Source organism: Pezoporus occidentalis, unplaced genomic scaffold (genome assembly GCF_034315485.1).
Source record: "Pezoporus occidentalis ecotype Australia unplaced genomic scaffold, CSIRO_AGI_Poc_V1 ctg51, whole genome shotgun sequence".
In the NCBI taxonomy this organism is placed as follows: Eukaryota; Metazoa; Chordata; class Aves; order Psittaciformes; family Psittacidae; genus Pezoporus; species Pezoporus occidentalis.
Window position 1 is genome coordinate 2,700,267 of NW_026915847.1, and position 24,352 is coordinate 2,724,618.

General features: G+C 43.2%; 1 protein-coding gene across 4 annotated transcripts in view; it reads right to left on the bottom strand.

Moving 5' to 3' along the window:
* Positions 1–24,352, bottom strand: part of MAML3 (mastermind like transcriptional coactivator 3) — a 277,279-nt gene that overhangs the window by 99,793 nt on the left and 153,134 nt on the right. The window contains exon 1 of one of the 4 annotated variants that reach the window (XM_062637229.1): positions 11,397–11,512. The exons of the other annotated variants lie outside the window; for them this stretch is intronic. The gene's annotated coding sequence lies outside the window, so the exon portion shown is untranslated. Of the gene's footprint in view, positions 1–11,396; positions 11,513–24,352 lie in introns of those variants that run through there. 4 annotated transcript variants of the gene reach the window in all.

A 24,352-nucleotide genomic window follows, 5' to 3' on the forward strand; every position in this document is an offset into this window, starting at 1 on the left:
TTTTCTTCTTCCACATGCAAAGTCTTTGATACAATCAGAAAAGGAAGAAAATGAGAGCCAGATGGCCTGTACATGGTACCTGTTCAAGCATACACATTTTAGTCACCATCTTTGGGTAACATCATCATAAATGAAGCTTCCATTTGAAAATAATTTAAAGATCAGAATTAACAGATTTCCACAACCAGCACACGCACAAAAAAAAAAAAAAAAAGAAAGAGAAAAATCCTATGAATCAATCACAGGACAAGTTACACTGTGCTGCAAATAAGATGGTGGCTTTGTCCCAGAGCTTGTCTCCATAGCCTCCTTTTCCCCACCTGTGCCTGCCTGTGCAGCTTATCTGAGGACCCACGTGACCTGAAGATTTCTTTGCAAGGATACATACTTCTGATGGAGTGAGGTTATGTGAGTACAAGTTAAACCATTAACAGTGCAGTAGGCATTGCAAAGGAGTCCCAAGCATGAGAGGGAAGAGGGAAGGAAATTAATCTTTCGCATGCTAATGAATTAGTACTCACATTTTTTCAAAGTCCTAACTCTCATTATGTTCCTGAGCCATGTCTTTTGGGGAAGGGGCTGAAGGGGAGGAAGCAACCATGGGACAGATGAGTTTGGAACTAGAGTTGTGTTAGGCTATAGATCATAAAAAAAAAACAACAAACAACTAACTGAAAATTCTAAAACAGAGAAAATGTCAGAAATATCCAAAATGGATCTGGATTTTTCCTTCATCTAAACTGTTCCCTACTCAGCAGAATCAGCTTGATACATCTCTAGGAAAGAGCAGCAGTGGTAGAACTGCTTGTTTGCCTTCCCTTTGCATATCTATTTAAAAGAAGACATGCAGCAGCAGTTTTGTAAGACTCCTGTACAAAACTCAGACTCCAGTCGTGAGAGATGCTGAAGCCCTTAGATCCTGTCAAGCTCACTAGGAGTTAGGGGTCAATTGATAAGATCACTTCTTCTGTACCTAAATTTCTTCAGAGATGGGCACTAAGTTGGATGGAACAACTCTTTTTTACATTCCTTTTTGCTTTCAATACAAATTATAGCCAGCACTGTAAAAAAATTAGTAGATGCGCAGGATCTGTGCAGGATCTGTGAAGGCTCAAGCAGTCAAAGGATTATACAGGATGCCCCAGACATGTTCTGAATTATTCTGAGCACAGTTTGAGAGCTATTTGCCACAGGTTAAAGGCCAGACAGCACTGAATGACAGTTTTGCCCTAAGTATGGCCAAGCAAACCATACAAAATTCGTTGCTGCTTCAATACTTTCACCACAAGCTGACCTTGGGTCCCACAAAGGCACGCAACAACACCTAATGGAAAAGTACATGTTTGGTCACCCAGATCCCAGCAGTTATCAGAGTTACAGACTCCCAAGGCTGACTTGCTGTGTGGGGTGAACTGCAACCATACTATTTAAGTCTACTGATGAAGTGTAAATAAAAAATAAAAGAGATTCTAAAAAATCAAGGCAGTGATTCAGCACAATATTAAGCACAGGCTTCACTGGGAGTACCCTAAGCAACCTAAATTACAAAGAATGGTTTATGCAACAAACAACAATATCAGACTAAGACCTTTGCTCAGGTCTTACCTTCCTTACTTCATGTACAGCAGCTGACTCCAATCCAGGATAAATCTACTCCTCCCTTGTATATAGTCTGAATACACATACACAGAGTATTATGCATATTCATATAATTTGCACAGGTGCACTGGCTTCATGCTTCCCCAAAGGACAGATCCTAAAAATGACGCACTTCGTTGCAATCTAGTGAATCTCTTCACTCCCTTCACATAGCTGGAGCACCCAGGAAAGACAGCAGCCATGGACAACCTACCCAAGCAGCACATATTGTTTGCTTCTGAGTTTCGTGCCTGCATATTTGCTTGTCATGTGATAATGATGCCTAACATGGGCACGGGTGCAGTATACATCCAGTGCTGGGGAATGGGCTGCAATGCACCCATGAAAGATGGTTGCTAGGAGCAAATGCCAGCAGTTACTGTAAAACCATCTGGCCTAGAGCCTTCCTTTTGTTGATGTCTGAGTGGCACCAAGAAAAAAAGATACCCATGTTCAATCTAAAGGAGCAACACTGACAGGCAGGAAAGGGCACACCTCAGCAGTAACCAGAGTCTTTTGAATACATGTGCCCTGCTTGCCTGCTCTGCCCTCCTTCTAAAACTGCCATGTGAAGTTTGCAGATACCTTATCACCAGAATATCTTATCATTGGATGCTTTCGGAAAAGCGTTAGCTACTGTTAGGGGGGAATCACATCTGCCTTCTTAAGCCATCTGTTTATAAAGGTGCTCCTTCCTGCTCAGAGCCTGTCTAAAGCAACACAGTATCCTGGCAGCAGGCTGTCTGAAGGCAAGTTCCACAAGCTGCTAGCCACTGAGGGATTGAACTCATTGTAGTAATGGCATGAAGTTTGCCAAAATCCCAAAGGTGTGTAAGGCTTCCAGATGTCTTCATATAAAGCAAAAAGAAGGCCAGGAGAAAGGTGGTCAGTGCTCTGCCAAACAGGTCAAATTCCCACTTAGTTGTGGCTGCACACCACTATACTACCAGGCACTTTTACCTATTTGTGCATTTTGAAAATAACCCTCCAAGGGAAGGAACTACAACTCATAATGCTACATGTGCCTGTACATGCTCATTCTGCACAGTTTTTAACTTTTTCCTTTTTCTGGGAAAAAAAAAATAAAAGTTACTTGCATTTTCCACACACATGCACATGTAGTTGTTGCCCATGATACTCACAAGGGCTTTTATCTCTGCAATCCATACATACTAAGCATATATTAGCAGCTAATACAAATTAAATTTACACTTCAAGTCCCATTCACCACTGAGAGTTTGTGCCTTTAACAGTGTCAAATAAACACAAGAAGACAAGAAAGCATTTGCTGCTCTTAGATGCTGTAGGTAAGACTGCGTCATTGAGAACACTACAGTTCTTTCCTAAACCCCTTGGAGGTATCATAATTTGCTGTTAGATAAGCCATAGAAATGCACCATAAGTCAGCTGTGCATTCATATAATGGGCTTCCACTAATCTTATTTTCCTTCTCAGAAGACTTCTCATTCCCACCTTTTTCTCTTGTTCTAGGAGTGGTGAGCCACCTAATACTAATGCACTTCTAATCTGTTAGTCTGGAGATAAACTACTCCTGGATTGCTACCAGAATTATGTGGATTTTTGTCTCAGAGAAAAACAGAGGTGGGCTGAATCTAAAAAGGAAAAAAACTACAGTTATGTCAACACCTCCCCCCAAACCATCACTTAGCACTTAAATGGTGTCTGACATTCAGATGCAAACATATATTAAACCTCTGAATTTCACTTAAGAGGACAGGGCAGGAAGCTTACCTAAAGCTGTATATAAGGTCAGGGGCAGGATCAGAACTGAACTCAGGTCTCCCAAATCTTGTGGCCAGCAAATAGGTATACAAAATACATCTTCTCAAGATGAATAGCTGCTTTTGCTTCTGTTTCTTTTCCAATTCAAGAAAGGGGGGAAAACAAGCTATGAAAAGGACAGAAAGCCTAGAAACTCCTATAGGCACCATAAGAATATTGCAGACAAGAAAGACTGGAATGAATTGACTCGTAAGGATGTAATTCATATCCCCTATACCAAGCTGAGACAAATCATGCTCTAAAAGTGTCTCTTTCTTTTCACTGACATTAAAAGGAGCCTTGGTAACTAGCTCAGTGAGAGGCAGCCACAGTCAGATGCCTGCATCTGGATCCTCCCCAAGCTACCAACATTATTTGCCCAATCACAATTAGGGCACTAATTACATGCTACTGCTGTTGACATCTGTATTTAATAAAGATTTCTGTCTGCGTGGGTTGGGTCTTTCCTCCAGTTTCGTTTCCACAGGCTTCAGTTGTCCTGCTCAACTGTAAGAAAAAAGCTTTAAATCTTCCTAAAGTTTGGCCTACGGTTATGATATTACATTTGCTCTTGGAAAGTCTTACTTTCTTGTAGTGCCGAGGGGAAGAAGGTTGTGCAGCTCCAAGTGCTTGCTTAGTAACTTAAATGCTTAATCACTTCTGGATTATTTAAAAGAGGCAAGGATAAGGGAAGAGGTATAGCAGGAGGGGCTGTGAGTTTAAATTCCAGATAAATAGTACTGTTAGAACCATGATGGTCTATGCAAAGCCCCTAGAGTAGAAAAAAATTAAGAATTTTAATTAGATGCACAGATAGCAGGGAAATACAGACAAGCTTTGGCGTAAGCAAGCACTTCTCCCTTCTTAAAGAACAGTTGTAGTAACCTTAGTAACAGCTTTAACAATGAGCAAGCATGCTTAAGAAATGATGGCAAATTGTGTAGATCTCAGGCATACAGGATTGTGTGCAAATCTGCTGTGATAAAGCTTCCCCCAGTATGAAAGTTTTTTTAAAGGGAATTACATAGGCAGCAGGCTGAGGTTTTTCCTAGGGCTATTTACAATACTCCTTTATTTTTCCTCCTTTCTTCTAAGCTTCTCAAAACTGTCAAATGAAAACAAAAGCCTGGCAATTAGCATATTTCAGAATTACATTAAGGGCCCAGCTTTAAAATGCACAGCTGCCCTAGTCTGACTCTTTTCAATGCCAGGTGGAAGACATGAGGCCAAGAACCAACCTTGGATGCTGTAGGTCCTGATGGCTGTAGGATTAGCAGGAGACCGTGGTCTCAGTATGGCTGGGGACAGAAGTCACTACTTTTTCTTCCTTTCCCTCTCCCCCCCCCCCCCAACCCCAAAGCTGCCTGGCATTGACAAACTCCAAATTCAGACCCACAATAGTCATACTAGAAGCATTCAACTGCAAACATTGAGTATTTTCCTGACTCATCAGTAAATTAGTGGCAGCCTTTTCCTCTTCCTGCTAATGAGAAAGGACTGCAATGCCTGAAACTAGAGCAGACATTTTCTCCCCCTCAGGTGTTCCCTGTGTCTCTGCTCAGCAGCACAAACTACCCAAAGCTGATCCTGCCATAGAGGGCCTGGAAATGTTACCAGACAGCAAGCTACTAAATGAATGCTTGGAGAAGGGCTCCCTAGGGAGCTGTGGGGGGAGCACAGCAGGGCACAGCGCCCTTCTTGGAAATGCCGTCTCTCCACACAGCCACTGTCAGCAGAGGTTCAGACCACAAGGATTCAGACTAAGCCACAGACCATACAGATTTGCCTCTCAGCCTCAGCACAGCAGGGCTGCAGGCAGCTTGTGTGCCCTGGCATTCCCAGCTTATGCTCCAGCATCACTTAGTAAACACAAGCAGGCAAGAGTCCCTGGGGATATAAAGCTGCTCTTATGCTCTGCACTTGAGGGGCTAAAAGCTACAACTGGTCCCTGCCTCTTGCACTTCCCATAGCTCTGCCAGGGCCCTGAAGCTCTCATCTGGGTGGCAACAGCCATCAGAGGTGGCTGTGACAAGTGGCAAGCTAGCAACAGCGGCAGCAGCTCTAGGCAGTGATGGGAAGCTTTGGAGTGGGAGCTGAGGATGAAATGTGCATCAGGCAGATGGGGATGCTCCCCCCTTGCATAATTCCATCTTTTTTCCTCTCCTGTAATGATTTCCCATATTTTCGTAGGTCAGATCTCACAGCCTCACACAGAAGTTATGGGGCTGCACAAGGCAAAGTGGCTCTAGAGCATTTAGCTTTCCTTCTGACAGTTACAAGGCCTCTTCTTGCTTCCACCCTCAGTGCATATTCATATTCTCCCATCTATCTGAGTGCTGCTAGTGTTTGGAAAACAGGTCTTGGAAAAAGCCAAGAGAAAAACTGACCTCATTAGCAGTTTCCTCAGAAAGTCATTTAGAGCCGGACATCTATCTCCTTCAACAAGCCTTAAAAAACATGAAAGGAAACAGCCTAGGGTTGATCCAGGAATTCCAGCTACTGCTGCTGAGAGGAATTTGCATAACTTGCCCCCAAGAAGTTTCTGCTGCAGCTGTTTCTCAGCTTTCCTCACTTTCACCTCACCCTTCAAGAACAAGAAGAAAACTTCTCCATGTATGCAGGGGGCTGCAAAAGCAAACTGCTTACAGACAGGTTCAGCAAGTGGTTCTTAGATCTGTGATGGCTGGAAAATGGGAAGATATGCCAGGGAACGCTGACTGTGCCTGCTGTTTCTTACACTCTGCTTACTGGCTTCTGTTGCAGAGAGGACCCAGTACAATTGCTCTTATACCCACAGTGCCTGCAGAAAAAAAGCCACTTAGAAGCTTTTTACTAAAATAAAACAAACAGAACCCTCCCTTTACCAGTTTTTCAGTGTACTATTTCTTCAGGAAATATTCTGAGGATAGTACATGATTTTATAAAAGCTGCAGCTGTACAACACAAAGTGGTACAAACTCATTTCCGGTGATCCCTAAATAAAGGGGAGTTCGTGCAGGAATAACAACCTCAAGTACTTGCTTAACTGCTTTTTGAACATGGACTGAATGCCAGACTGCTGTCATCCTATTTAAAGATAAACAAATGACCATACTTTCTCCTCTTCCCTTGGTCATCCCCTACCTCTTCCCAAAAATCCCAGCTCCACGACACAACTATGACCTACCTATCTGATTTCTGGTTCCTAAAGACTATTATTGCAGTTTGGTATCTAAAAGGAAGAACTGTGATAACTGTCACACCAGTGACAGTTATGTGATAACATGAGAAGGGTTAAGTAAGCAATTTTAGCTGTTACTCAAGAGGATCTCAACACTCTTTATATGGAAAACTCTTCTTACTAATATCCAGAGCATACAACATAAATAAAAGATATTATTCCATACACAGAGTTGGTATCATAGTGAAAGGCCATGGAATGTGAAAGACACCAGTGGAAACAGCAGACAAGGGAGCAGGAAAGATATGGACCTGTTGGAGAGGGTCCAGAGACCACAAAAATAATCAGAGGGATGGAGTGTCTCTCCTATGAGGAAAGGCTGAGAGAGTTTGGGTTGTTCAGCCTGGAGAAGAGAAGGCTCCAGGGAGACCTTATTGTGGCCTTTCATTTCTTAAAAGGGGCCTATAAGAAAGATGGGGAGACACTTTTTAGTAGGGTCTGTTGCAATAGCACAAGGGGTAATGGTTTTGAACTAAAAGAGGCGTGATTCAGGCTGGATGTGAGGAACAAATTCTTTACAATGAGGGTGGTAAAATATTGGAGCAGGTTGCCCAGAGAGGTGGTGGGTGTGTCATCCCTGGCTGGGTGTCAGGCCAGGCTGGGTGTGGTTCTGGGCAACCTGATCTAGTGGAAGACCTGCTCATTGCAGGAGGGTTCAACTAGATGACCTTTAAAGGTTCCTTCCAACCCAAACCATTCTATGCTTCTATGACTCTAACCTGCTGAGGCCCCTGAGAGGAATGACAATGTCATGTACAAAAATTAGGCTTTGTTACGGAACAGACCAGCCACATCATCCTCTCAGAAAATGTAATCTAACTGAATTTATTTAAACAACTCATTAAATTCTTGAAAACATGGAAGAATAAATATATGGAGATCCCAGACATGTAAAGAGACTATTTATTCTTTTTACTAGCCTTCCTTACTTTTCTCATATGATGCTATGACTCAAACAAAGCTCCACATAAATTCTGAATATAAAAAGATCACCAAATTAATTTTTTTAATAGGGAAGGGAAAAAAAAAAAATCAACCTCCTTGGCAGAACGTGAACTCCATTCCTCAGAATGATTAGTTTGGCCACTGGAGGGCTCCAATATTGTTCCATAAAAGCAAAAGAAAGTTTACTAGGAAAGATAAACATATAACAAATAGCCTGGGCAATAAAGTTCAAACATAATACGGAGTCTGAACCAAGATCTATGGCCTTGCAAGCATTTCGTAAGAGTTGGAGCCAATTTAACCGTTGTTTTTCTCTTGTAGCACAAAAAGAGTTGCAAAATAATGGTTTTCTTAGTTTGGCAATAAAGGTCTCCTCAAATACAGCACCTATTAAAATGATTTTTATATGGAATAGTAGCATGACTAGGTACCTACTGAAAAGCAAAACCTACAGGTTTCACTGGTACATGTCAGTAAAACACTTCTGAAGGGAAGTCCAGTGCTGCAGAGTGCAAAAAGAAGTACATTCTGTGTCCCTCTTGTGACTCAATTCTCCATTAAAGTTGACGAAGATAAATCACAGAACCCAGCAAGAGCCTGCTACAAGCCCTTGATTGCTCTTTCTTGGATAAGTCATTGTTGGGAGTTGCCTCTTATTTTCTAAGAGGATTTGTATGTTCAGGTATAGAAAGTCAAGGAAGAACTGGCCCTAAAACTAGTGGGTATTTTCACAGTAACATGGCAGCCAAGATTTAATCAGAAAAATGTATGTGGTCCTGCAGAAGCCAGTACAGGCACTGATGTCAGCTGATAAGCTAATGACTGCAGCTTATCAGCTGATAAGCTAATGACTGCAATGCTCCAGTTAAGGATAAAACAAAAGCTATTTCGGTACAGGAGCATGGTGAAAAAGTCTTTCAGACATCATCCTAACTACAAATATACCAAAGGGAGCAAAATGTCAAAGTACCCCGCACACTTCCCAATCTGTCCTGTTGGAGGTGGGGGGAATTAATCCTGGGCTGAGATCCTGAATGTTGGAGGTTTCACACTGAGCCAAATTTTACAGCTGACTTAAGCGCTCCTATAAATAAAGGAGGTTTACTAGAAATACTGAAAGATCCTAGCAGTTACTATGATAAGCCCAACTGAGCACTGTTCTTGTCTGATGAAGTGTACTGTATTGGGCCAAGGCACAAAACATCATGGTTTGCTGGCACTTTGCCCTGCACACACTATTTTTTCCACTTCTTCAATGTAAAGGAAAAAAAAAAAAGGAATTAAAAAAAAAAAAAGCTAGCTTAAAACATCCCTGCTGCTCTCCTGTAGCCCCTTCCTCCAGCACATCACACGTTAATGCCAGTCTGCTGGGAGACTGCAATTCGAACATAATGAGATATTAATGAGCTTTGCACATGTCCCCAGTCGCAAGCTCCCCCCTCCCGCCTGGCTCATTTCTCACAAACCTACAGAGATGCTCTGCTTGTTTTCCTGACACTGCATTTGTGTCTCCTCCATCCTGCCCACTCCCTTCCCCCCGGCAAGCCCTGCTGCACCGCTCCCCTTAAGCTGCCAGCATTAAAGAGCACCAAATGGGCTGGCACCGTCTTGTTTCCTGGCCTAATGGATGCTTGTTTAAACACCGGAGCTGTTTGCATTGCTGCGGCTCACTGCATGTTAAACACAGTCCTCTGAAACCCTACGCCAATCCAATAAAGGTATCAGCAGTTCAGCGTGGGGAGGCAATTACTATGAAGTCCCAAGTGTGCCTTCTGAGCTCAAGGAAGGAAAATTTGATCGAACAACTAAAAGCAAAATCTGATTCGGTTCAGCATCACTTGGAGGACACAAGGTTTAACTGCAGCCAGGCCTGTGGAGGGCAGGAGGAAATCAATGGAAGAGCTGGGGAGAGCAACTGCACATTGTTAGGAGGGCTTTAAGCTGGCCTGTTAGCAATGCTCTCCCCTGCCTTCACAGAGCTGTCTCCCTCCCCCTTTCTCGCTATGCCATGATGTGATGTCTTTCCGCTCCTTCCTTTCCTTTTCTTTCTTTTAAATGATATGCTGCCAATTTCTTTTCACCCTTCATCAATTCTTGAAACAATTCTTCTTCCGGTAAAGGTCCTTCCCCTGTACAAAGTCATTGTCATATCAAAGGGGAAATGTTACGCAGGAGCAGCTATGATAGAGGGTTGATGGTAACCGAAAAAAGAACTGTGCTTTATCAGGAGATGAAAAAAATCCAAATCTCAGACTAATGATAGTCAATATTTCAACACACCAGCTCTTTACCTGGAGAAGGGCAGAAAATCAAGGGGAGAAGAAGCTGTATTTCAATTCATTTAATCCATAGAAACAAAGCTACTTTAAAGCATTCTACTTCCTTTACTTTTAAATGTGAGATAAGGAGATAGGGGAGAGAAGGAATGTTTCCATTTTATACTTTTTTTTTTTTTTTTTACTTTTAAACAGACTAAGATGGCCTCACTCTGAGGGCAGCTTTGCAAATCATGTGGAAAGTTTTCCAAGCACTTGCCATGGCCACGGGTTCCTTCAGGAACCTAGGTAAAGGGGACTTGCCACACCGGATCAAGTCAGTAAGCCAGCAGGCATGGCACCGTGCCCCTACATGGTACCAGAACTCCAGCTGCTGAGGAGTTAAACCCCTCCCCTCCCTTCCACACTAACAGGAAAGGGATTGTGCATAAGGCTGGGAACCAGGGGAGATATCTTTGAGGGGGAGCCCACCCTCCTCAGAGCTGTGGGGTTTTGCCCCATGGAAGGACATGGCTGGCAGTGCAGAACTAGCACCTGACTGTGCCCAGAGGTACTTGTCATCACCTCAGCCAGGGCTGGCATCTGGCTAATGGGCTTAAGGATCAAGCTGTCCCTTCAAAGCAGAGTTCTCACAGGTCAAAAATCCAGTGTGATCCCAAGAAGTGCAGGCTGAAACATAGAAGCCTGTGCCAAGTAACTGATTAACAGAGGATAAATGTCACTGGGCTGCAGTCACTCTTGTCTGGAGACACTGCCATTCACAACACTGAAACAAGGAGTGTAGGGAAAAGAAGCACTGTCTAGTTTTAAACAGGACTATCTACAAGGGGAGATAGTTTTCCTTATTTGTTTTTTACAATTTAAGACAACAACTTGTGGGGAGAGGATGAAGTTAATCCCAAGATCTTGCTTTCCTCACCCCTGAGTTACTCTGGGAGCTGAAACCCCTCTGTGGACTCAAATCTCAGTACAGGCAACAGGATGCCGCTGGTGGCCTGAGTACAGCTAAAGAGTTGACTGCATGATGGGTGTTTTGACAGAAATTACGGGCTTTCAACCAAGAGAGGAAAATTGTTGGGAAATATCTGTTTTGTTAAAAAAAAATAAAAATAAAAAAGCAAGCACAGTAACTTTCCTATTTTCACTTTCATAGCAAAATACAAACAAACAACACTTGGTTTTGCTGGCATTCCTTGCCAGGGCTAGGGGGGCGGAGGGAGGATAAGCTGGAGACATAATGTCTAGGTAAAGGGGGAATCCTTCCACACACACTGGCCTTCAGTTCAGGCTTTGACTCTGGAGATTGCATTTCCATACCTTATAACAAGGATCGCTACTAAGACGGCAGGGCAAAGAGCACACTGGGTGGGTGGAGCAATGCAGCAGCCAAAGCTATCCAATACCAAAACAAACAAAAACCAGGCTGTCTTGAAAGCATCAAGCCCAAAGATCCCCAAGAGATGCTTGTCACATTACAACTCCTTTTCGTGAAGCTGAGAATACAGCTTCTGTGAGGGCTCAAGAAACCCACTCACCTACTCACCAGTGGTAAGTGGAATGATTTCCTGATGAGCCTGGGGAAGGATGTGGCTCTTGAAATCATCCGCTTCTGCAGAATCTGGCCTTTAATTTGAATGAAACAAAACAGCAGCAGCCAAAAAAATAAAAATCCAGCCTTTGTGATTGCACAGATAACTTTCCAAATATGACCCAGTGCCACGCTGTGTTTCTGAGTCTGCAGACAGGCTTCTCCTGTTCCCAAGAAGCCACACAGTGAAATCAATAAGACTCATTAATGATAATCAGTATCTTATGGGCAGCAGCAAAACTGCCAAGAATCCTACCAATTCCATCCTTCTGCTGTTACTTGGGGAAGCTCTGATTGACAGAAAAGGTAGATTTCTTACTTGCTTGCACTCAGCCATGAGAGGAAGTTGCAGAGTTATTGAGTCCTGTGAGAAGGCCCAGCTACAGCATCCCATGAGAAGTATCAGCATTTGCTCCAGTCACAGAAGGGCTTTGGACTCTCAGAGTCACCTGTTTGTGGGATGAGGTTCTTTTCTTTCTTTTACATCCTGATTTACTGCTTATCCTTCAACACTGCAACAAGCTTTCCTGCCTCCTGATACAACCAAGCTGGTGAGCTGATAAGCTTCAAGCCCTGACACAAGCCAAACCCTCAGCTTTGAGATGCACACAGGGCTTGCTATACCATGAAAGACAGACTAGGCTTTTAATAACACAAGGTGTGCTAGACATGATTTTCACTTTCTTTACTCTGGCACAGTGACAGAGGATCTGCCACACAATGTCTTCCCATCTGTTGGTGGTGAACCACTAAGGAGATATTTTGGGACTGAAGGAAATGACCCAATGGTCCCTTCAGTTTCTTCAAGGACTGCTTCACCCCAGCTCTTCTTCCACTTCAGAGACTTCCAGTTTTCGCTTGTTCTCTTCAAACCACAATCTCCTTGGGCACCATGCATTGTTTCAGACATGGAACAGCACAAGAGACAAAAAAGATGTGTAAACAGGCCACGGAAGACAACTCCCATGGAGATTTTAATTTCAGGATGAAATTATTACTAATTTTTACTTGTTTAAAGCATATTTCACTATATGATTTAAAATTATACCACTGAGGGACTGATTGGTTTCCATCTTTGAGATCCAACTCAAGAAGATATGCAAAAAACACAGGAAGGTTTTAAGTAGCAAGAATTTCCTCCTTCCCATCATCTTTGCGTACGATGTGCCATGATAGCATAGCTGTACATTTATAGTTTGAGTGGATGATTCCTAGGAAAAAAATATCCTTTTCCAGAACCTAGGGCTACACAATGGAGATAGTTTCCTATTAATCAATACTGTGGAAGAAAAGTGCAATAAATTGATGTCCGTACATCCAATGTCTGTAATATGCTTAGATAAAACACCTGAACATTGTCATAATTCACACTTTCAAGGAAAATAAATGGAAGGATTGACAGAGCGTACATTTGTCAGGAGAAAAACCTGGGGGGGTGAAAAAATTTCCCCTGTTTCTCAAGCATAGTATCATCTCGAGATGCACAGGGTGACACTGAGTAAAGGAAATGGACAAAATGCCATTTCCTGCTTCATTTCCTCCAGGGAGAATTTGGAGCAAGGTTTCATCAGATCAGAAATCCAAGCAACAACCTGTAGACTAAATGTTTTGTTTTCAGTTCCAGGCCTCCAAGGGAAGCAACGAGCTACAAGAAGGAGTGAGTTAGCTCTGCCTCCATGAAGGAGTGGCGAAAAGTAGAAGAGGAGCAAGAGAAACTGGTGATGTGAGGAGTAAGGAGTGGTGGTTGCCACCTCCAGCATTGGTTTGTAAGCTCTGAGAAGGGCAGGGCAGGTACAAGCTCTACTTCACAAGACAAGGTTACTGGCCCAGGAGAGGGGTAGGAATTTCAGGTGATCAGTTACAGGAGCAGGAGAGGAAACAAAACAAAACCAAACCTAACCACCTATCTTTTAATTTCCAGAGCTGTTCAAATACTAAGGGTGTCTCAGTTACACATATAAAGAGTCAGGTTTTGAAAAATGCCAAGTATCAGTTCTCTAAATTGATACACATATACAGGAACCCCAAAATTAAAACAGTTTTGGAAATGTTTTCTTTTCTGCCAGCTCACATCAACAGTCACTTCCTTGACATTGACAAGGAGGACATTTACCCCCGCTAAACACACAAGTTACCACATAATAGTGCACAAAAATGGCAAAACGGTCATCAGTTTGACTCTATTTCAAAGAAGGGATCTAATGGGAATGTTGTTATGTGCCTGAACGTTAATGAACTTACAGCAGGAAGCTGCTCGCTACATTTGGTTTTGCTTGGACTCTTTAAGAAGCCTAAAGAATGGAAGCAAACTGAAGCTTGTTCAGATTGGAAAGCACTTTGCAGAACACCCCACAAGAGGCCCAGAGGGCAAAATCTGGAAAGTGCACAAGGCATTGAGGGGGCTTTGGACACTGACACACGAGTGAGTTTCAAACATCTGAAAACATCCCCACTTTTGGTCATTTGCCATGCCCCACACTGGAGCCTTTGGTGCTGCGCTTCAACCGCCTCTTAAGATCCCCACAGCTCACAGTACAGCATTTAAAACAAACTGAAAATGATGCTAGGTTTACCTTATAACGTGCCCTGAAATCTTTCTGAAGCTAGTCCAGGGCCTGACTGATGGGGCTGTCAGGTGGCTCTGGGACACCTCTGTCAGCCACTTTAAACCAGGCGGTCTGTGCTGCTCCACCGCAGCCCTCAGCCTCATCTCCAGAATGAATGCCGGTGCTCCCCCTGACAGAGACAAAGCGATCCACTCGCAGTCATGCTAAGGACTGATGATGGCCAGTCTGTGGCATAAAGGCTGGAACTGGCTTGCAAGGGGCTTTTTCTTGGTGTCTGTGTCAGCAGGGCAAACAAATCACAATTTTCAGCATACTCTTGGTCTTGAGTGTCCATCTTGAAGGGGCTGACAGTTACGGAAAGGATGGTGGTTGACCAGGGCACCGGGCATTTTTCTACCAACTAAATGGAGCAACTGTCCTTCCTGGCCTGAAACACCAGGACTTATCAATCCTCCTGTCAATCCTAAATGTAGATATAAAGGTCATCTAGCAGCTCTATTGCATACTTAGATGATCAGAGAAATGGTTATTAATGCTGACTATGGTAACAACAGTGCTGAGCTGCTCAGAGTAATGCAATTCCAGTGACTAGCAGGGGTAACTTCTTACGGATCTAAACTCAAATGCCAACCTGGAACCCACATCACAAAGCTATTTTCCAGAGGCCATGCTAACATTTTCCACAGACAGCTAACACTGGTGATCACAAGAAACCTCACCCAGCTTTGATACAGGTACCCAGCCCCTCCAAGTCACTCAGGCCCCACGGTGGCCCAGAGAACTCCAACTTACACTTCCTCAGACTCATCACACTGGAAACACTATCACATACATCTTTGCTGGTAACAGCCTCCTCCCTCCCTCCCTCCCAGTGCACAGTGAAGCATGTGGATGTGTGAGAAAGTTCACTACACATTTCAGATCTCTAGCTACATGATTTGCATCTGCTCAGCTGTACTTTTGCCTTTCATCTGTTCTGCACAAGGAGATACTGTAGAAAGCTTCCAGAAAGAAAGAAAGAAAGAAAAAATCCAGGCAAATATAATGCTCCTCTTTGCACTTCTGTGTTAGTAGCCAGGTTGATAGTTCTGCCTACAGAAGTGACAAATTTTGCACTTCTTGTGTTGTCTGCCATTGCACGTACATGTTGTGTTGTCTGCCATTCTCCTTTGGAAGTAAGCACACAGACTCTAGTAGCAGCAGCAGTGCTGTACAGATTGAGAGAAACAATATAAATCTGTTCAAGGCCTTCACTGGAAGCTTTTCCAATAAAGTTGAGGGATTATTTTCTTTGCAATTTGTACAAGTGATCTCTCTGAACCAGAACCCCCAGAATTGAAATATTCCTGGGCTGAATGTAATTCTAGATTCTGAACTACACTTCACATAAATCTCCTGCACTGCAAATCAAAACCAAGACAGGCATTTTGCCTAGGCCAAGCAGGCAGCCTTTTGGGCTACATGATTCTGGCAACTAATTTGTACAGCAGCTCCTGCCTACCCGCTCCTCGCTGGCCAGAACGACCTCAGGAAGTTGGCAGATTTTGCAAGTAACACGCTGTGGTGAAGACTCAGATCCACCAGGAACCCGTTGTCTTGTGTCAACCATGACCGCAACCCAGCTGTGAATGCCACAAAATTAGAGAAAACTTGAGCTGTACTTTGTGGGTAGCCCCCCCTTGCCTCATTTTGATTACTTGGTCTTCCGGGACTTTATCTTCATTCTGGCTTACAAAGCATCTCCTGCTGGTGGGCTGACACAAAGAGAGCCAGTTGCAAAGGAGCCCGCTATTGTCTTAGTCAGAAAAGTCTCCTCAGAAGAATAAGTGACAGGAGGGAAGAGGAAACCCTGAGGAGCAAAAGTACACAAAGACTGTGCTGATGCTAGCTCTGGTTCTCCAGCTCCTATTGATGTGTATTTCTGAAACGTGTCAGAAACAACAGAAACATCACCCAGCGTTGATGTGAAGAAGGGAGAATGTCCTTTTCTTCTCTTCCCCATCTAGATGGCAAAACTAGCCCCCTGCCCACCTCCTTGCACACTGGCTCTTCAGTAGCTGGGGCTCTGCCAAGGAGGCTGTTCCCCAGATCAGAGGAGTGAATGCCCTGCAGTGTTGTGCTTGCATTTACTAGGCCTTTGGCCAGCTATTGGTGGTTTGCCTTGTCATGTATCATATACACTTTTATGTTCACAGGCCCAGCAGCCTATGCCTGCTAAATATTTACTCAGTATAATTTGCCCAATCAAACTTTGGGTCTGATAAACATATTTATAGTAACAGCCAGCTCTTGACCTTCTGTGCCTCTCCACTTCCTGAAGTCCATCCTGAGTGTGTTGTGAAACCAGAGCCTTGATGTTACTACATTAGAGTCTGGGGAGAAATGATGACAGAAGTGACTTGCAGCTGAGACCTATCACAATTTTGGTCTCTGACAGAAAGACACCTTCAACAGACTGAAGTTGCCATCACTACCTTTTATAGGAGGAAGGAGGCAGACGGACCATCATTATCTCCTGTGCTACCCTGCTTCTCCTTTCCACACACCTACGTTTCTCAGGGAGCCAAAGGACAGAAAGTTTCAAGATGCCTGTTTTCCACTTGGCTATTGCTGCCAGACCAGGCTCTGAGGTGCCTTGAAATGAATTAAAGGAAATTGAGCAGCCTTAATACAGTTCAGCATACTGATACTGGGACTTGGGAGTAAGGAGATTTTACTTCTTTCGGAAGAAAAAAAAGAAAAAAATCAATAAATCAATAAATCATAGCATCCTCACTTATAGCTAACTCCTATGCAGAGATGCTACAGAAGCCTTTAAAGCAGCAGTGAATGGATGGAGACAGACCAACCGCAGGTAAAAATGTTCTGGTTACGAAACCCTTTGCCCAATCTGCTTCAGCAAGTCAATATTTCTCAGCATCAACAAGCCCAATTCATAACATAAGTAACTTCATGCAAATAGAACAGTGTTCAACAAAGAAATTCTCTGCCTTGCCATTTACTTGATGTCCTGGGGAAAGTATTAGTCAAAACATTTGTTCTATGAAGATACATTAAATCATCCATTTCAGTCCCTTCTCTTCCAAAAGCTTTGGTCCACTACAGAAGAGTTTTTCTCTACACAGCCTGCAGAAAGACAAGACACTCAGTCTCCTTTTTTCCTAGCCAAATATTCTATTAATCCTTACTAGTTTATTTTTTTTTGACTCATAACAATCAGTTTGTTATGTAATACTTAATTGTAGCAAAAATTGTCTAGAGATTAATGCTTAGATCTCACTGACAGAAAGGGGGGTTTTAATGTCTTAGATTACATTTAAAGAAAAATAAACACACCAAGGTTGTTCTAGGCATATACTCAGACTTTCCCAGTTGATGCCACTTTTGTTCTGGCACACTCAATAAAGCAAAAACAGAATTATAAAGGTCTCTGCTCTGTTTTTACTTGTCTTAGAGTAGGTAAAGTGCAGAATTGGAACATCAATATTTGGTCTATAATTAATAAATTCAGCTCAACAAATTCTTTCCTTCACTGTGAAAAGCATTGTTTGAGGCAACAGCCCAAAATCCCAGGGAAAGCAGGGACAAGTGAGGTTTATTTGTTTGACTCAAGCAAGTTTCTGGAAACAGAGAGACCTGCAGTGTTTCAGAAAATGAGTGAGCTTTTCATCCTTTATGTAGGAAATAAGCACCCTTCTCAGGGGAGGGGTGCCGTGACACTGTTAAAGCCAAGAAACACAGCATATATAACAAAATACCACCTCGTGATCTTGAATTATTCTACCCACCTCCAGCCATTGGGGTGGTTTATTATTGTAGCAGTAGTTTTCTAGTAAAATGCTCAATGTCTTTGAGCATGGTTCTGTCTAAATTAAAAATGTTTTCCATTATTATTATTTCCAACTAGAGTCTCCCTCTTTTGCGATTTTGCAAATGCCACTTGTGTAGATTTCTGCTCATCAAGTGAGCAGCCTCAATAGAATCCTCGGCTTCATGCTAATAGGAGAAATTTGTGTGAGTCCCATGGGGGCAGGAAAACAGTTTACCTTAGATACATGAATTTATATTGTTACATTATAAAAATGTTGCAGAAAGAAGAATTTTTACCAGGTGTCAAGCTTCTGTACTGCCTAATCTATCATCAGTTCTAAAAGACATCTGGCCAATTATTTTATATTCCTTTTAAAAACCAAACAGGGGAAATAAAAGCAAATTTAACATTTACATTACAATTTGTGAAAGTGAAAATAATGTTTCTTCCAGCGAGTTATGTCATATTACTTTCTTGTGCAACATGCTGACAAATTAAATATTCTTTGCACAGTGACACTCTCCTTGTTGCCTGTCTGCCCAGCATCCTCTGTTGCAGTATGTTCCACAGTGCTGCTGGGAATTTCCCTCTTATTGCCACCCCAGTGTATTAGCAGGAAAAACTTGCACAATTCTCTTATTTAGTTTCAAAGCAATCCCCCTGAAATCTGACCTTCCATGTGTCTCCTCACACCTATGCTTCTGTGAGGTTCACAAGCTTGGCTTCGCTGTGTCTTCAGTATAAAATGACCCTTGAACTCAAGTAAGATGCTTTCAGGGGGTAACACTTCCATCTTTTCTAGCTCTGTAGGTGCTCTAAGCTAGAGGACATCACAGACAGCTAACAGGTCTTCAGGGCTTGGTGACCAAGAGCACGCAACATCTGGGTGGTGCAAAACGCCAAGACCCTTTCCTGCAGCAGAGTGTTTGCAGCAGTACAGTCTTCTCAGAGTAACTTTAATGGGAACTCAGTACTGCACTGCATTTGAGAACTTTCTGAAAGGTGCTAGATGTCCTCCACAGCTATGGATGTAACTTAGACTGTAATCCTCATGCTCAGCAACGTTCAAGATACGAAAGCTGCACCACCTGAATAAGAAACATGCATCCCTCCACATAGAACAGTCTGGGGAGAGGTTTTTGTACACAGCTTAAACTAAAACTCTCTGCATGTGATCCCCGCCATGACTTAACTTGTATATAAACACAGTACAAAGGTACAGACAGCAACTCCATGGAATGAGGCAAAGAGACCTTAAAGAAAAACACACACCACCCAGCCCTCACTCCCCCCTATCTTCCACATTTTCCTCTGCAGCCTTAAGATCCTTTGCTGTTCAAATACAACACACACAACATCACAAGCTCTCTACCACCACAGCTCAGGTGCAACAGCGCTGCTATTCTCTGGAGCACAGCGTATCAGCCTCTGCAAACCACATCCTGATTCCACAATGAGGACGTAAGCTCCTTACAGCTTGGCAACTATTGCAAGGAGCTAGCAGCTATTCTCTTCAGGCAGAGAGCCTGAATCATGTGTACCTTTTCATTGTTTTTGGACATAAAACTTGCTAACTTACCAATTTTATTTTTCTGTTGCAATCCTCTAGCAGTTACCCAATCAAAAACACAGCAGCAAAAGCAGATCCACATTAAAATCTTAAGAGATAATTTAGGGTGTAATAGAAAAGTGAATTGCAAGTTACAGGAGGGAACAAATAAAAAAAAAGAAAGAAAGGAAGAGAAAAAGAAAGGAAGAGCAACCAGCTATACATTCCTCCTGACACTGGTTCACTTCAGCTGCTGGTAAGTTACGAGCTGGGAAGTGCACAACTACTATCACCAGTTTTGTCAGAGGATCCTTCTCAAGTTTCACCAAATCCATTTCAACTCCTGCTGCTGTTACAAAAGCATCATAAAAATAGCAGCAAACCCATGCTTTTTGAAGCAAGCAGTGCAGAAAAATATCCTTCACAAAAGCAAGTTTGCAGCATGCTGTAATTAAGCTCACATCCTGACAGTAGGAGCATGAAGTTTTATTCTAAATATAGCAGAAGTCTCTCCAGTGTACAGCCCCCTTTTCATGCAAAATTTACAAAATTAGTCATTATATGCCAGCACCCTCCTGGGAATTCTTTAAAAAATATTTTGGGTTTTAATGCAGGGAGCATTACAGGAGGGTTGCAACGTAATCTCTAGTGTCAAATAATTTTGGTTTCACTTCTTGCCTACACAGCGCTTGGAGTAGGGCAGGCACTTACATACCAGCAGGAAGATGCAGTCTCTGCCAGGCCTAACAGCTCAAGCAGGCAGCAGCACATACAGAACACAAAGGGTAGACAAATTCCTTGACTTTTCCCCTAACATTAATCTTTTCCCAGCTTTCAGCACCTGCTTCTTACGGCATTTTACCTTGAGCTGGCAGGCAGTAAAGACTCCATCAGCTTTGGGTTGTCTTTGTCTAGTTCAGTCTAAAGCAGAGATTTAAGACAGCTAGTTCATGCTAACATGCAGCTTGGTTGTGTGGCATGAATGAGACCACACCAAGTTTAAACTGAGTTTGGAAATCATGTTCTTATATAGGTATTATAAAAATAGATCAGGTCCAAATCCTGACCCTAACTGCATCAATTGATGGCTGAATAATTAATAATTTCTACAAAGAAACTGTCCTATAACTCCAGAGAAATGAGATTCTGACTTGTGTTTTATCTCTGTGTTTCTGGTTCAGGTTGCAGGCTTCATCTGCATCCTGCACTGCCTTTGCAGTGGAAGGAAGTTCTGGGTCATCCTCCATGGCAGTGCCCATCTTGTAGGAGCTTTTTTTGCCTGTGGGCAAGCATCCTGGCTCCTAGGGACAGCCTCTGAAAAGCATGACTTAGCTCTTCATGACACTAGGCAGGACAAGCATTTCTAACAAGGTGTGCACTACAACTGTTTCAGACAGCTGAAATGGCTCCAAAGCAGCTGGGTAAACTCCTATAAAAACAGCAAGCAGCTCCCTACAAAATGCATTTTTGACTGAGTCCAGCCTACCCCCTTCCCTACACTCTGTAAACTGAGCCTAGCTGCTGCCACAACACACAGTGAAAAGCTGGGCTCTGGGAGTTATATCCAATTCCATAGACTCTTGCAGCACCTAGGCAAGTTTGGTAGGAGCAGGATCCAGCTTCTTAGCTCTGTGCTAACTGGCTAACCAGAAAAGTGGCAGGAATGTTGGGATACCCTGCTGATACAAGCAAGTGCCAATACACCCGGGTACTTAAAAGGGAAGCCGTGTTTCCCAGTCTATGTGTTCCAGATGAGCCCAACACTACCTTTTTCTGCCCTCACATGCCCAGCATTTAATCTGTGCAATATGCAAGCCTGCTGCAATGCAAGGTATTAAATACTGATCAACACACACTCTGCAGTTTCTACATCATTCACTTTCCTGAAGGTGGCCATGGCAATGATGGCACAGAATGTAGGACCTATGAGTCCCTCTGATCCCCAGGCTGTCTGACTGAATTACGTGACTCAAACCCCAGGATCCTGCAAGCCTATGGCTGCTGCTGTGCTTAGAAGTCTTCGTTTTTCTCCTGTTCTGTACAGTATGATGCACAAGAAACCTCCTGCTTACTGCACACATCAAAACTCACATGGAAAACTTAACAATGTCATAGCCTCTATCAATTCCCTTTAAAAACAAAATTCCAAACCCTGTATTTTGTAAGAGGCTCCGGACTGTGCCTGGAAGCTGTGAACATGTAACAGTGAGCAAATCCACCATTTACCCAAGGCTGTTTTCCTTGTGGTTTTTTTCAGCAGCATGCATGCTTGCCTTCTGTGTTTACTGTCAGCAATTTTCAACATGCTGACACGGCTAAAAGTGACCACAAAGCCAATGCAAGCAGGCAAAGAGGAGAAACAGAAGTAGAAACATCAGGGGGTGCTGGCTTAAACTTTGCACTTCTGCAGCACTACCAAGGTAAAACGGCTATCACAGGGAAGAACATGATTAACACCACTTGGAGCAGCCTCACCTTTTTTCCTCCTCTTTCATTAACCAATAAAGCTTTGTTCCCAACGTTACTATTTTTGTGGCTGACGCATGCAAAGAGCAAAGGAGAGTGCCTTTCACACTACAAGTGTTAGATTTCTTTCCTCACTGAGGATGGCTGTGTTGTTTTTCCAGCAGCCTCCTGGACTTCTCTGCTGTTTTACCTCCAAGAGGAATTTTTTGTTTGTATTTGCTTATTTCTGAGCAGCAGCTGAAAGCTAGAGGAACAATGCAGGACGTGAAAACATCGTGGGAATGATTAATAGAGACTTTAGAAACATCACCACAAAGATAAGGTCCCCACAGCTTAAGGTTTTAACTAATACATGCAGATGTAAAGTCTGTAAACTAATACATGCAGATTTTAAAACATTCTGTGCAAAAGCAAAGATATTAATGAACCAGAACAGGCATAAAAAGTAACTCTTAACCTGAGATTTCATAATAACAACTTGCTCTTAGCTTTACAAGCAAAACTCGTCAAGCTGTCCTCTCTGGGTTGCCCTTCTGCCTAAAATAAGCAGCTGGAACAAGCAGAACAAAGCCACACAGGCTATTGTTTCCTGTAACTCCCAAGTTGATGCAGAGCCAGTTTTCAGAAAATGGAAAGAACCAAATGAAGATTTTCTTACCACTCCACTGGAAAAGCTGTACTATACTAACTTCTAACAGTACACATGAAAAGTTTCCATCTGACAGAAGTTTTGATTTCTCCTTAAGTTTACTCTTTCTCCATTTTTACATTTCAGTTATAATACAGATTACAAATCCCAAGTACCACAAATGCAAAGAAAATCTACAAAACAAGCTCAGAATTAAACAAAACTTCCCTGATTTTCCTTATTTGGGTAGTATTTCCAATGCTAACAGGCATATATACATTAGAACAAAAAGTCCTGGGGTCACCATATCAAAGATTAATGTGCATACTACATGGTATCTGAATAACGAGCACTGAAAAAGCATTGGCACCTGAACGTGTCTCTGAAGAGCTGCAGCCAATTACAGATTTAATCTATAAATAATGGCAATGAACGATTAAGTGTCAGCATTTTTGAAAAGAAAGATCCAGCCCTTTGCAGAAAAAAAGGGCGAGGAAGAGGAAGACAAGGAAAGCACATTCCTCTGTACACCGGCGCTTTCACAGAGAGCACTCAGTCTCTCCTGTATTTACTGACTGGGTTCTCCTCATCCAAAGTTCACTGCTGTGTGTACCTCCCTGTGCAGAGGGCTGAATAACACGTCCAGCTATGATGAAGCATTTGATGTCATTGAACTGCTGGATGCCTCTGTCGTGATGGTCATAACTTGTACGAGTGAGGAAAGAGCACAACAGTATAGATCACACTGCCTCCCTGTCCTGCGAGGCTGTTTGTCAAGAATCAATAACTTCCCCGGCCAGGGTCTGACATCCCAGCCTACAGGATCAATTCGGAAGCATGATTTGATAGTTATGCTGCTGTGAACTCCTTGCAAATCCCAGCAGTGATTTAAGAGCTGTGCTAAGAGCAGAGCCATGAACTCTCCTTACTGCAGGCAAGATCTGAGTTTCCCTGGAGTGACATTCAGCCCAGGTTTGTTCCTGAGCTGTGCACAACCACCACCATCTGCTTACAAGTGCCAGATCAGGAGTGAAACATGGAAAATGTGACCTCTCACACTGTGTAAGCACTCCCCCCATCCAGGTCCAGTTTTGGGCTGTGTCTCAGCAGGGACAGACCCCTCTGCAGTGGCTACACAGGTCCTTCCAACACTCCTCTGGAGCAGCTTGCCTCCTCCTTGCAGGCACCAAGTGCTCATTCGCACACACAGCTTTGAGTGAAATAATACAAACTAATCTTGATGTCCCAACTGTGGGCTTGTTCACCCAGTGTGCAATAAGCCAATCTCACCCATGGAGTCAAGGTATTGTTTAATTCATATTTGCACAAAGATGGGTGCTAGGAGGCAGTTCCACAAAGCTAGCACACCCTTAGTCTGCCAGCTATCCCACGGCTGGATGACAATTCCAGCACAAAATAAAGGTGACAAGGGGAGGCCTTCAAAACATACCTGGGGCCTGAGAAAATAGCCAGCAAGAAAAATGTTTGGAGGGGGAAAAAAACAAGGTTGATCTATAGGCACTTTTCTGTTTGTAACCCAAATAAGATCCCCACTATGCTCCACAATACGAATTTCTGATTTCTGAAGAACTTTCCCTTACATGTCCAGTTGAAAATATTAAAAAGATACTTTTTTTTAGTCTAATGCAGAGGCATTTTTTGAGGCCTGATGGACACTAATGGTCTTCAGCGGTCCTGACTAGCCCTATCTGGGCCTCACACCCCAGGACAGCCCTCCAGGGCCACCAGCCCTGCAGTAGGGTTGGTCTCCAGCTCCCCATGTCCCTGCCCAGCCACTCATGGGCCCATATCCCAGTCCATCCCCAGGATGGTGCCCAATGCCCAGGGCTGCCTTGCTTCTGGCTGGGGTGGGCCTGGCTGC